This window comes from Mesoplodon bidens (genome assembly GCF_964165515.1).
Source record: "Mesoplodon bidens genome assembly, chromosome: 4".
In the NCBI taxonomy this organism is placed as follows: Eukaryota; Metazoa; Chordata; class Mammalia; order Artiodactyla; family Ziphiidae; genus Mesoplodon; species Mesoplodon bidens.
This window is the reverse complement of record NC_138160.1, coordinates 138,471,724-138,485,569: the sequence shown is the minus strand read 5'-3', so window position 1 is coordinate 138,485,569 and position 13,846 is coordinate 138,471,724. Positions and strand designations below refer to the sequence as shown.

Genomic DNA, 13,846 nt, shown 5'->3' with positions numbered 1-13,846 from the left:
TCTCTCCAGGTATTGGGGGGTCAGGACCCCATCCCATCTGCTACCACCCCTGGGGGACTCCCTGGATTACTCCCACCTGTCTGACCAGTCTCTGTCTCATCATCTCCCTCTGTCTCTCTTTCAGTGACTGTCTCTGTCTCTCTCCATCTCTTTTGTCTCTGTGTCTCTCTCATCTCTGTTGTCCCTGTGTCTCTCTCCATCTCCTTTGTCTCTGTCTCTCTCCATCTCTTTTTTGTTTCTGTGTCTCTCTCCATCTCTCTGTCTCTTTGTGTCTGTCTCCATTTCCCTCTCTCTGTCTCCCCGTCTCTTATGGTCTTTTTCTCTCAGACTTACTCTGTATCCTTTTCTCTGTATCTCTCCCTCTCTCTCTATCTCCTCCTCTATGTCTCTGTCTCTCTCTGTCATCTCACCTGCCCCTGTGGATCTGGCTCACAGGGGCGAGATGGACCTGGGCTGTCTTTCTTTTGGAAACTCTGGGAGGCCAAGGCGGGCCCAGACCAGACCCTTGATACCTTCCTTAGATCTTGCCCCCTCCCTCTCCCACTCTGAATCTGGCTACAGGCCCCCCAGCACTGGCAGGAACAGGAGGTGGCTTAGCTTCTCACTCAAGACTTCTGTTCACCCCCACCCCCAGCTCTCCCCACACTCAGCTCAGCTCCTTCCACTGCTTCCCAGGCAGGGCTGCCATTTCCCATCCTCCAGGCCTTTGCATGTTCGGTCCCCTCTGCCTGTTTTGCCTTCCCTCCAGCAACTGGAGCAGGACTCACTACCTTCAGAAAGACGTATTCAAAAAAAAAAAAAAGAAAGAAAGATGTATTCACTCATTCATTCACTTGAGAAACACAGAGTACCTCTCACGTGCTGAGCCCCAGAAGCACAGGTTGGAATGTGGGAGCCATTACTATTATTGTTATTATTTGATCATCTGTTTTGGACTGTCAGCAGCTTTGAGGCAGGCCTGTGCCTGGGTCTTATCTGTGGTGCCCTGAATGCACCGCCCCCCCACAGAGGATCAGAAAGTCCTTGTTAATTAAAATGAACAATTCGCTCTATACACTCACACACTCTCTCACACACATTCACATACAGACCCATCTCTCTAACTAGGAAACTTCTATTTGTCCTTCAAAGCTCAGACCAGATGCTTCCCTCCTCTAAGAAACCCTCTTGGACTCCTAGACAGAGCCCCGGACGAGCCCTGCATCAAGACTTCTATGTGGTATATACGATGGAATATTACTCAGCCATAGAAAGGAATGACACTGGGTCATTTGTAGAGACATGGATGGACCTAGAGAGTGTCATATAGAGTGAAGTTAAGTCAGAAAGAGAAAAACGAGTATCGTATATTAACGCATATATGTGGAATCTAGAAAAATGGTACAGATGACTTTATTTGCAAAGCAGAACTAGACACACAGGTGTAGAGAGCAAATGTATGGATACCAAGGGTGAAAGGGGTGGCGTGGGAGAAATTGGGAGACTGGGATTAACACATATACACTATTGATACTATGTGTAAAATAGACAACTGATGGGAACATACTGTATAGCACAGGGAACTCTACTTAATGCGCTGTGGTGTCCTAAATGGGAGCAAAATCCAAAAGGGAGGGGTTATATGCATAGGTATGGTGGATTCATTTTGCTGTGCAATAGAAGTTAACACAACATTGTAAAGCAACTATACGCCAATAAAAATTAATTGATTAAAAAAAACCCAGACCTATATAAAAAAAAAAAAAAGACTTCTATGTGGTATGGAGTGCAGGTAGTGAGGCTTCTGTGTTTCCTGTCTGAGGCCGCAGAGGGAGTGAGATAAAGGGACTGGGCAGTGGGCAGCACTGCTGGAGAGTGTGAGGGGTGAGATCTAGAGTTCCAAGCACCTCTCTGCCCCCTCCTGATTCCTTCACTGTCCCTTAAGCCAGCTTCCTTTTCTCTGTCATGGTGAGAACACCTCCCCTGCACCCCCGCCCCCAGCCCCATGCTCCAAGGATACTGGTTTCTCCCCATGTTCAGGAGCTAAGAAAGCTCAACCTAGACCCCTCCCCAACTCAGTTCTCTGTCCGCCTTCCTTATCTCACCTCCGCCCCATGTCCTGGCGGTGCAGACTGTTTCCTCTTATGATAAAAGTAGGGTATCATAATTGCATCTTGAAGAATGTCAGTGATGATTAAAGGACACTAGATAGATCATGGAATACTGTTCATTGATCGAGTACCACATGAGGGACACCACACTGAGCACTGGACATGCAGCATCTCACTTAAGCCTCCCTGAACCCTAAGAGGTAGCAGACTGTTTTTATTCTCATTTTATAGAAAAGGAACCTGAGGCGCAGAGTGACCCACACAGCGTCATCCAGCTTGTGAGTGACAGAGCTGGCACTTGACCCAGCTGACTCTAGAACAGAGCTGGAGAGAAGTCCTAAGACCCCCACCTCCCACCATGCTTTCCTGCCCCCCAACTCCCATCCCCTGACTATCTCAGGCTGAGTCATCAGAGGTCAGCTCTCTCCACTCCTGATGTCCCCCCAGGAGACCCTGGAACCAGCCTCATCGCAGGCGGTGTGGCTAATTCCAGGCCTGACACCACCGGCTCCAAAAAGGGATCCCTCCCCCAGGAGATGCTGGCTTGCTCCATGGCCTTGTAGGGTAGACCATTGTCCCTGGAATGGCCTCTTGCTCAGGGAGCTCCCCGAGGTGGAATCTGATGCCAGGGAGGGGAGAAGGTGGCTAGGAATTGTGTTAGAGCCCAGCTGTGCCCCCTGCCCTGTAGCCTTAGCACTGGAGTTATGCTCTCTCTGTGTATCTGCACCAGGGACACCCCAGAATTACTGGCCAGGACTGGAAGGGTCATCTGGGGTTCCTGGCCCCTGGAGACTCTGGTCCAGCTGTCCAGGCTGTGTGGCCTGGGGCATGAGGTAGATGAAGCCTGCCATTTATAGCTCAGAAGGAGTGAGCTGCACTCCTGCACCGTAATTCTCCAACTGGGGACTTCTGAGGACCTGGGTGGGGGCAGAATTCTGTGTTGCCATCAGGCCACCTCACAGCCCTGAGACTCAGGGTCACTTATTGAGCACCTACTACATGCCAGGCACTGTGCAGGCTTTGGAGACATGATGCTGAACATGACTCAGCCCAGTGGGGAGAGACAACCAATACCTGAAAACCACTGTGGAATTTGTTAGGATAAGGCAAACTGCTGTCTTAGGTTGGGATCCCCCAGAAGCAGACCCTGAGACAAAAATTCGAGAGCAAGTAATTTATTTGGGAAGTTACCCAAAGAGACACAGGTAGGGGGTGGGGAAATGAGAAGCGTTACCACTCTGGAAGCCTGGAGCACAGTGCCACCAGGGACCTCTGGGGGGCAGCAGAGAGCATGCCCTTCAGAGTTTGAGGACCTGAGGGGTGAAGGAGCTGGGGTATTTATCTACCAATTCCTATCCTTGTCGGTTGAAGGCTGATCCTGGAGGGTGTTGATATAGGACCACCGCCAGCTTCAACAGCTGGAGAAAGACACCCCCGCACCCCGCCATGCATAGGTGCTGGAAGAAGGAAGCCCTTGGTATAGGGGAACCTCATTAATTTTGGGTGGAAGTCAGGGAAGGCTTCCCTGAGGAGGTGGCAATTGAGGTGAGGTCTGAAGGAGGACTGTAAGGGGGTTGCCTCTCCCCCCCCCAAATTTCTCCTGGAGTTTGAGGCACGCAGAGAGACCGAGGGGCCAGAGTGAATTTACCGAGTACTGGAGGAAAAGAGCAAAGATGTTCTCAGCTTGCATCCTATGGAGTCTTGCTCACTGAATAATAATATGACAAGGATGATAATCAAAATGGCACTGGCTAAAGATGACCCAGAGCGTCAACAGATGTGCTGAGCTGGTCACGTGCAGCATGTGGGCAAGGGGTGGGCGGGGATGGGGAACTCGACCCTTCACTGAGAACCTTGTGCAGTGTGTACTAGGAGTCCCCTCAGCAGGGAAGTTGCTCATCAAGGTCACACAGCTGGCACTGTGCCAAAGCCAAGATTTGAACCTGAATCTGTCTGATTTCCCCGGACCCTGAAACCACCATTGCTCCAGCCCTGCTGCCCTGTTTATTAAGAATCACCAGGGAAGGAGCCAGTGTGGGGAGGAGGGAGCAAAGGGCCCCGTGTTCTTCCCAAATTCTCTGAGGCAGACTCCAAGGGAACTGTGTGGATTACAGACCTTGCCCACAAATGCTGAAAAACAGGCATGACCACAAGCTTTATGGCATCATCATAATAATTAATAATAATTATGGTTAACACTGACATTTCCCTCAATCTGCCTGTGCTGTTCTAAATGCCTCACATATATAAGCTCATATATTAATTTTCACAATAAGCCTATGAGTTGGGGCTATTATTATTCCCATTTTACAGCAGGAGAAACTGGAGCACAGAGAGGTCAAGAAACTTGCTCAAGGCCACACAGCTGAAAATGGCAAAATCAAGATTTGAACTCAGGCTGTCTGACTCCAGAGTTAGCACCCTGAACAGCCTCATATGCTTGACCTCCAGCCCAAATTACCTTTGCAGGTGACAGCCGCTTCCCATTGGGTGTCAGAGCTACCACTACTGAGAGATGATTCTCTGTGAGTCCCAGGTGTTTCCATACAACTCACAAGCAGGGATGTGGACAGGTTTCGTTCTGGCTGTCTTTTCAAGAATGTTTGTATAGCAAGCAGCCCCGGAAGATAGGGAGAATTTCTTGCTCTGGAGCAGAGGGCAGGTTTGTTTGCTGTCCATGTAACAAAGTTAATGCTTCCCTCTGAGATAAAGGTAGAGCAGGTTTGTTCACAGTCCACGAGAAAAGACAGGAGTTTCTGAGCTCAGAGTTACTCAGCTGTGGTGCAAACCCAACGTGCACCTGCATTGTCCCCATGGCATTTGGGAGGAACCAGCAAAAACATGAAGTTCATACTGCCTGCTGTGCTGTGAGCAGTAAAGTCCTTTGTCTCTGACCCTGGAGTCTTGTATCTTCTGCCAGCATTCATGAAACTGGCACGTTAACTTGTCAGCTTACAAGTAAATTCTCAGACCCTTCACAGTCTTAGATACCTATTTGCTCTCTCTATGATGCTACCTGTCACCAAGATGTCTCACCAGGGATCCTGGATTTAACCTGTTTAGGTTCCACCTCTGCTGCTGCCTTTCTGACCTGGTGCAGAGTGGAACGCGAGGTATGACATGACGTGAAACATGTCATTCTTTTTTTTTTTTTTTTTTTGCTGTATGCGGGCCTCTCACTGTTGTGGCCTCTCCCGTTGCGGAGCACAGGTTCCGGACGCGCAGGCTCAGCGGCCATGGCTCACGGGCCCAGCCGCTCCGCGGCATGTGGGATCTTCCCGGACCGGGGCACGAACCGGTGTCCCCTGCATCGGCAGGCGGACTCTCAACCACTGCGCCACCAGGGAAGCCCGAAGCATATCATTCTTTAAGGTTGATTTCTCAACCTTGGCACTGTTGACATTTTGGGCTGGATCATTCTTTATAGTATAAGGCTGTCCTGTGCACTGTAGGATGTTGAGCAGCATCCCTGGACACTACTCACTAGATGCCATTAGCACCCCACCCCCAGTCATGACAACGTAAAATGTTTCCATACATTGTCAATGCCCCCTGGTGTGTGGCCTAAATCATCCTCCTTGTTGAGAACCACTCCTTTTAGGAAGGACCAACAGCTTAGGCAACAAAAAAAGCTGCCTTCTTTGTCTTAGGAAATCTATTTTTCGGAGAGATCCTTCTACACTCCCGAATTATCAATATATAGAAATGATTCCTAGATTACTCTCAGTATGAACACTGGCATATTGGAAGTCTTGTGACTTTGGATGAATGAATGAGTTAACGAGCAAATTATAAAAAGTAACAACAACACTGTACACCCATGTTCATGGCAGCATTATTCACAATAGCTAAAAGGTGGAAGCAAACCAAATGGCCACTGGTGGACAAATGGATAAACAAAATGTGGTTCATCCACACAATGGAATATTATTCAGTCTTAAAAAGGAAGGACCTTCTGACACAAGCTGCAATGTGGATGAAACTTGAGGACATTATACTAAATGAAATAAGTCAGTCACAAAAAGGACAAATATTGTATGATTCGTCTTATATGAGGTCCCTAGAGTAGTCAAATTCACAGAGACAGAAGAAAGTAGAAAGGTGGGTGCAAGCGGCTGAGGGGTGGAAATGGGGAGTAAGTGTTTAATGGGGACAGAGTCCCCATTTTGCGAGATGAAAAGAGTTCTGGAGGTGGATGGTGGTGACGGCTGCACAATAATGTGGATGTACTTAATGCTACTTAACTATACACTGAAAAAAGATTAAGAGGGTAAATTTTATGTTATGTGTATTTTACCACAATTTTAAAAAAGTAACAACAACAACAACAGCAAAACAACCAATAGCATCTGTTGAGTATTTACTATGCACCGGGCACCGAGTGTTTTAGATGCACTATCTCAGAGTTTACAAACTTCAGTTATCCCCACGTCACCTCTACCCTTTTGTCCATGTCTTACTTTGGGTTTCCCCCAAAGTAGACCCCAAAGCAAGAGTTTGTGGGAGGTGGTTCCTGGAAGCCTGGTGAGAGAGTGGGGAAAGGAGACAGGGAGAGGAGGTACATTCCTGAGTGGCTACTGCTGCGGGCAACCAGGGGTTGCTTCCACTAGGGATCTTCTGAACACTTCTGACATCTACTCTGAAGTCATCTTAGAGTCATCCAACTGAAAGGTCAGGAGGCTGCGGGTATTTGCCCACCAACTCTTGACCCTCAGAGATTGATGGCTCCACCCTGGGCATTAATACCCTGCAGCTTCTGGTCTGCCACATGCGGGGCCAAGAACACTCTGTAACAGAAGTCGTTGGCATGTAATGGGAACTGTCTGCAGGTGAACTATGGGTGTGTTGAAGGAATATGGGGAGGGGTCATCAACAGCGGCTGCTAAGGCCATGTCTGTGTACCAAAGCTTCTATCATTTCCTTGATTTTTTTTTCTTTAAATCTATCATTTAAAAAAATCTCAGGGGCTTCCCTGGTGGCACAGTGGTTGAGAGTCCACCTGCCAATGCAGGGGACATGGGTTCGTGTCCCGGTCCGGGAAGATCCCACATGCCGCGGAGTGGCTGGGCCCGTGAGCCATGGCCGCTGAGCCTGCGCGTCTGGAGCCTGTGCTCTGCAACGGGAGAGGCCACAACGGCGAGAGGCCTGCATACCGCAAAAAAAAAAAAAAAAAAAAAAAAAAAAATTCTCAGGTGGGTTAGTCATTGTGAGCATCCACCATGGGGTACCATGGTCAGAACCAAAAAGTGCAGAAGGTGACAGTGCACCCCATCATTTTCAGATACTTGCAAAAGAGATCTCGGATTCAAGTTCAGCTTTATTTTACTTATTTATTTTTTAGTATAAGTTTATTTTATTTATTTATTTTTAGCTGCGTTGGGTCTTCGTTGCTGCGCATGGGGTTTCTCTAGCTGTGGCGAGCCGGGGCTACTCTTCGTTGCGGTGCGCGGGCTTCTCCTGCGGTGGCTTCTCTTGTTGCAGAGCACGGGCTCTAGGCACGCAGGCTTCAGTAGCTGTGGCATGTGGGCTCAGTAGTTGTGGGTCGGAGGCTCTAGAGCGCGGGCTCTGTAGTTGTGGTGCACAGGCTTAGTTGCTCTACGGCATGTGGGATCTTCACGGACCAGGGCTTGAACCCGTGTCGCCTGCATTGACAGGTGGATTCTTAACAACTGTGCTACCAGGGAAGTCCCTCAACTGTAGCTTTATGAGCAAGTGAGTATGCAGATAGAGGGCTGTATCATTGGTTTTAATGAGTACAGAAACCTTATATCAGGTGATGCTGAGGGATTCATTCTAAAACAAAGTCAAGAAAACACCTGGGGCGGATCATGCTCAAAGGAGGTAATATTACTCTGCTCCAAAGTGTCTCCAACTAGAATATTACTCAGCCATAAAAGAGGATAAAATAATGCCATTTGCAGCAACAAGGGTGGACGTAGAGCTGATCATACTAAGTGAAGTAAGTCAGAAAGAGAAAGACAAACACCATATGATATCACTTATATGTGGAATCTAAAATATGACACAAATGAACTTATCAGAAACAGACTCACAGATGTAGAGAACAGACTGGTGGTTGCCAAGGGGGAAGAAGATGGGGGAGGGATAGTTTGGGAGTTTTTTTTTTTAACATCTTTATTAGAGTATAATTGCTTTACAATGGTGTGCTTTACAATTAGTTTCTGCTTTATAACAAAGTGAATCAGCTATACGTATACATGTATCCCCATATCCCCTCCCTCTTGCATCTGCCTCCCACCCCCCTATCCCAATCCTGTAGATGGACACAAAGCACTGAGCTGATTTCCCTGTGCTATGCGGCTGCTTCCCACTAGCTATCTATTTTACATTTGGTAGTATATATAAGTCCATGCCATTCTCTCACTTCGTCTCAGCTTACCCTTCCCCCTCCCCATGTCCTCAAGTCCATTCTCTACATCTGCGTCTCTATTTCTGTCCTGCCCCTAGGTTCTTCAGAACCATTTTTTAAAATTCCATATATATGTGAGAGCATACGGTATTCGTTTTCCTCTTTCTGAATTACTTCACTCTGTATGACAGACTCTAGGTCCATCCACCTCACTACAAATAACTCAATATCATTTCTTTTTATGGCTGAGTAAGATTCTATTGTATATATGTGCCACATCTTCTTTATCCATCATCTGTCGATGGACACTTAGGTTGATTCCATGTCCTGGCTATTGTAAATAGAGCTGCAATGAACATTTTGGTACATGACTCTTTTTGAATTATGGTTTTCTCAGGGTATATGCCCAGTAGTGGGATTGCTGGGTCATATGGTAGTTCTATTTTTAGTTTTTTAAGGAACCTCCATACTGTTCTCCATAGTGGTTGTATCAATTTACATTCCCACCAACAGTGCAAGAGGGTTCCTTTTTCTCCACACCCTCTCCAGCATTTATTGTTTGTAGTTTTTTGGATGATGGCCCTTCTGGCCCCACACTGTAGTTTTGATTTGCATTTCTCTAATGATTAGTGATGTTGAGCATTCTTTAAAGTGTTTGTTGGCAATCTGTATATCTTCTTTGGAGAAATGTCTATTAGAATGGGAGTTTGGAGTTAGCAGATGCAAACTCTTATATACAGAATGTATAAACAGCAAGCTGTATAGCACAGGAAACTATAGTCAATATCCTGTGATAAACCATAATGGAAAAGAATATGAAGAAGAATATATATGTATAACTGAATCACTTTGCTGTACAGAAGAAATGAACACAGCATTGTAAATCAACTATACTTCAATAAAATTAAAACAAAACAAAACAAAGTATCTTCAACTGGAACTTTTCGGCCATGGCACGTGACTTGGTTCAGTCTAGTTCAAGATGCTGACAAACTTCAGGGCTGGTGCTTGAAAGACAGAATTTGGGTGTTTGAAAGAAGCTTCTCAAGGAGTTAAAGTGTATTTGAACGTGTGACGATTGATATTTATAGAATAAAGGTTTTTGATTTCTTTGTCCCTTTCATGGTGGTAGCAGGGTAAACTTTTGAGAAGGTGCCAAATATCTAAGAACATATATCTGCCCCTGAGAGAATTTCTGTAGAATTCAATTCCATTAGTTAAAATAGCTTTTCTAGGGGACTTCCCTGGTGGTCCAGTGGTTAAGAATCCACCTTCCAATGCAGGGGATGGGGTTCTATTCCTGGTTGGGGAACTGAGATCCCACGTGCCTCAGGGCAACTAAGCCCACATGCCACAACTACTGAGCCCGCGCATTCTAGAGCCCGTGCACCACATCTAGAGACCCTGTGCTCTGCAACTAGAGAAGCCCGCGCGCCACAATGAAGAGCCTGAGCACCACAAAGGAAGATCCCGAGTGCCTCAACTAAGACCTGACAGGGCCAAATAATAATAAAAAATGTTTTTTTTAAAAATAAATACAATAAAATAGTTTTTCTACTAACTGGCCCCAGCCTGAAACTTGACACAGTAACTAGACTAGTTATTTATTCTACAACTATCTTAACAGAATTGTCAACTGCTTTAATTTACAAAGACTATATTTAAATTCCATTCTTTTGACTATGTAAAAGATTGTATGTTTCAAAGCATCCTTTTAAAAACATTTCTTTGTGCTTACAATTTTTTCTATAGTAGATCATTTTATTGATTAAATGTAACCCCTTCAACAGAAAACAGATCAGTGCATTCCTAAGAACCAGGGAAGAGTTTGATTCATAGGATTTTGGGGTCGGGGGTCAGGGCTGATAAATGGAATATTGCCCGCCATATCGGTAAACAAAGGATGTCACAGTCTTCAGTGCTTGCAGCCCTCGGACGTGAGCTGGTGAGCCCTGAGGGAACTAAGGAAGGAAAGAACACCTGCTGTCTAGCAGCCATCAGACTGCAGCCCCTCCCCACAGTGAGCCCTGAGGAAACTCAGGGTGTGAAAACACACGATACTGGCCCCAGATAACGGAGGTGCATATCAAAGGAATGATTTCAGTGAGCCCAGACTCTTGTATCGTCCCATACGTAGAAAAGCACTAAATTCCTTAACTTGACATATCTGGTTTTCTTTAATTAACAATAATCTTTCGATGTTCAGACTATCTGCCCTTTGTTGCAAAACGCCTGTATAACCTGGCTTCCCCCTGGCTCCCCAGAGCAGTTCTCTCAGGGTTAGTTGAGATGCTGCTTCCCGGGCTTGAAGTCCTAAAAATTCCTGCCGAATAAAACATGACTTGCAACTTTTAGGTTGTGAATATCTTTTAAGTCAACAGGGCTGAAGAACTGCTCTACTCTTTGGTTATGGTGGTGATGGCATTTGTCAGGCTTCAGAGTGAGTTTTACTGAATGTAAATTCTACGTCAATAAACATGACTTTTAAAACTTAAAAAAAAAAGTGTCTCCAGCTAGAAATGATCAGTGAAGTGAGAAATTGTTGAGAAGACAACACAGTTTGTTTTTTTTAGGTGTTCTGTGTTGGGAGTGTGGTTCTAAAACATTTCTTCATATTGTTACCCTTATGTTGTTATTACCAGCTGACGATTAAAAAAAAACTCAAATAACTTCTTTGGTCTCATCATAGTGCAGGTTCGAGGTACCAATTGTGTTTTCTACACATTTAAGTAAAATGTGTTTATCCATTTCACACTTTAAAAAAATTATTTTTAATTGTTTTGGCCCTGCCACACGGCACATGGGATCTTAGGTCCCTGACCAGGGATGGAACCTGCACCCCCGGCAGTGGAAGCACCGAGTCTTAGCCTCTGGACTGCCAGGAGAGTCCTCATTTCACATCTACAATCATCTTGCTTGCCAGTCATTCATGAACTGTATTATCTCATTTAATCCTCCTAACATCCCTGTGCACTAGGCGTTATTACCTTTATTTTACATGTGAAAAAATGGGGACTCAGAGGGGTGAAATGACTTATCCCAGGCAGCACTCAGGTACACAACATAACGATTCCATATTTGTATATATTGCCAAATGATCACCCCAATAAGTCTAGTGCACAGCCATCACCTTAAGCTATAATGGAATAAAAAAAAGAATATAGATATATACATATATGTGTATAACTGAATCACTTTGCTGTACACCTGAAATTAACACAATATTGTAAATCAACTATACTTTAATAAAAACAAGCAAAAAAACCCAACCATCGCCACACATAGTTACATTTTTTTTTCTTGTGAAGAGAACTTTCAAGATCTCTCTTCACAACTTTCAAGATCTCTCTTAACAACTTTCAAATACACAGTACAGTATTATTAACTATACAAATCATGCTGTACATTACACTTCCTGACTTAATTATTTTATAACCTGAAGTTTGTCCTTTTGGACCACTTTCACCCATTTACCCTACCACTCACTCCCTGCCTCTGGTAACACCAATCTGTTCTCTGTATCTATCTAGTTGTTTTTTTAGATACCACATATAACTGTATAAATGACATCAAACGGTATTTGTCCTTTCTCTGTCTGACTTATTTCACTTAGCATAATGCTCTCAAGGTCCATATTGTCACAAATGGAGGATTTTTTTTCTTTTTTATGGCCAAATAGTAATTCACCCATCTTGAATAAACATATCGGCACCTGTAAGATACAGCTACTAGATAAACAACCAGATAAGGAACTAGGCTGCCCTACCCATGAGGCTCTCCTTTCAGAAAGCCCTGGGTAACCTAAATAACTGACCACTTGCACGGCCCTACTTCTCCCTTCTTGTGCCCTAATTCTTGTTATTAGGCTTTAAATTAGCCAATAAAGAGTGAATCTGCAACACCCCAGGCACCCCAGGCACTTGGACCCTAATAAAGGCAGAGCCCCAGGTCTGTGCTGTCTCTCTACCTGTGACCTCACTGTGTGGCCCTCGGTGTGTCCTGTACCCTCCAGGACCTGAAAGAAATCTTTTTTTCAAAGTTCCCCAATGGTTGTTGCTGAGGTGTCTTGCAATCGTAAGAACCACAAGGGCTAGTCCAGCCACACCATTGGCTCTGGTTGGTTGCGGAAATGTCTGTGGGGGTCCCTACAAGTGTTACATGTCCAGGTGGGTGACCCCAGGTGTTCCTAGCTGAGACTGACACACCTTCCCACCCAAGACCTTTGTCTCAAAGGACCTCAGGTAGCCACCATTCACATGACAAAGAGACCCGGGTAAATCAAGGAATGCAAAAACTTTGGCTGGGAAAAAGCTTCGGGTATGGTTACTGACTGGGAACAAATAGCCTGTGAAGTGTTCCAGAGAATTATTTTGAAACCATGCACCCAGTCTGTGCCTGTTTGAGCCTTAAAACAATACCCAGGTCCCGAGCTTCCCTGGTGGCGCGGTGGCTAAGAATCCGCCTGCCAGTGCAGGGGACACGGGTTCGAGCCCTGGTCCGGGAGGATCCCACATGGCGCGGAGCAACTAAGCCTGTGCGCCACAACTACTGAGGCTGAGCTCTAGAGCCCGTGAGCCACAACTACTGAGCCTGCATGCCGCAACTACTGAAGCCCACGTGCCTACAGCCGGTGCTCCACAACAAGAGAAGCCACCGCAATGAGAAGCCTGTGCACCGCAACGAACAGTAGCCCCCGCTCGACGCAACCAGAGAAAGCCCGTGCACAGCAATGAAGATCCAGAGCAGCTAAAAATAAAAATAAATAAATAAATAAATAAATAAATAAATAAAATATCCAGGTTCCCTAATTTGCATTAGAGGAATCAGACGATGATGCCTGTAGAATTCCCAAGAAGGGTATTTCCTTCTATGTTTACTTCAAATGTGGTGTGAAATAAAATTCATACTTTATGGCAACACAAGCAAAATTCAACCTTCAAAATTCTCCTCTGCTTTTTGGCCTTGTCTCTCCCCCGAACTGTGCATTGTGTATGTACATTATTCATCATCAAACCTCCCCCATTGGCAAGAATACCTGCCGTAAAGAACAACGTTCTCCTAGCATCAACCAGAGAACTCCTTTAAAGATAGCATTTCTTCTTGAGGTTATCAGGGGTCACGTGACCCACCACAATGTCACTTAGATCTGGATTATGTAAACTGTCAATAATACACCTTTTGATGTACAGCCTTCTGTCTCAAAAAACTTATATAACTGTGCCTTGACTTCTAACAGGTGGAACAGTTCTCAGAGCTTTCTGAGATACTCTTCCTGGGTTATAATCCTCAAATATGGCTCAAATAAAATTTTCCATTTCTTTCTTAGATCAACTGATTAATTTTTCATTGACAGTGGCCACAGACGGTAATGGACAAGGAAGAATAT

At 45.4% G+C, this 13,846-nt stretch overlaps 1 pseudogene across 1 annotated transcript; it reads left to right on the top strand.

Moving 5' to 3' along the window:
• Nucleotides 1-7,309: 7,309 nt before the first annotated feature.
• LOC308615915 (small nuclear ribonucleoprotein E-like) lies at nt 7,310-8,042 on the top strand (annotated as a pseudogene). The gene is made up of 2 exons: nt 7,310-7,399; nt 7,791-8,042. The product of its transcript is annotated as a small nuclear ribonucleoprotein E-like (transcript).
• Nucleotides 8,043-13,846: the final 5,804 nt, after the last annotated feature.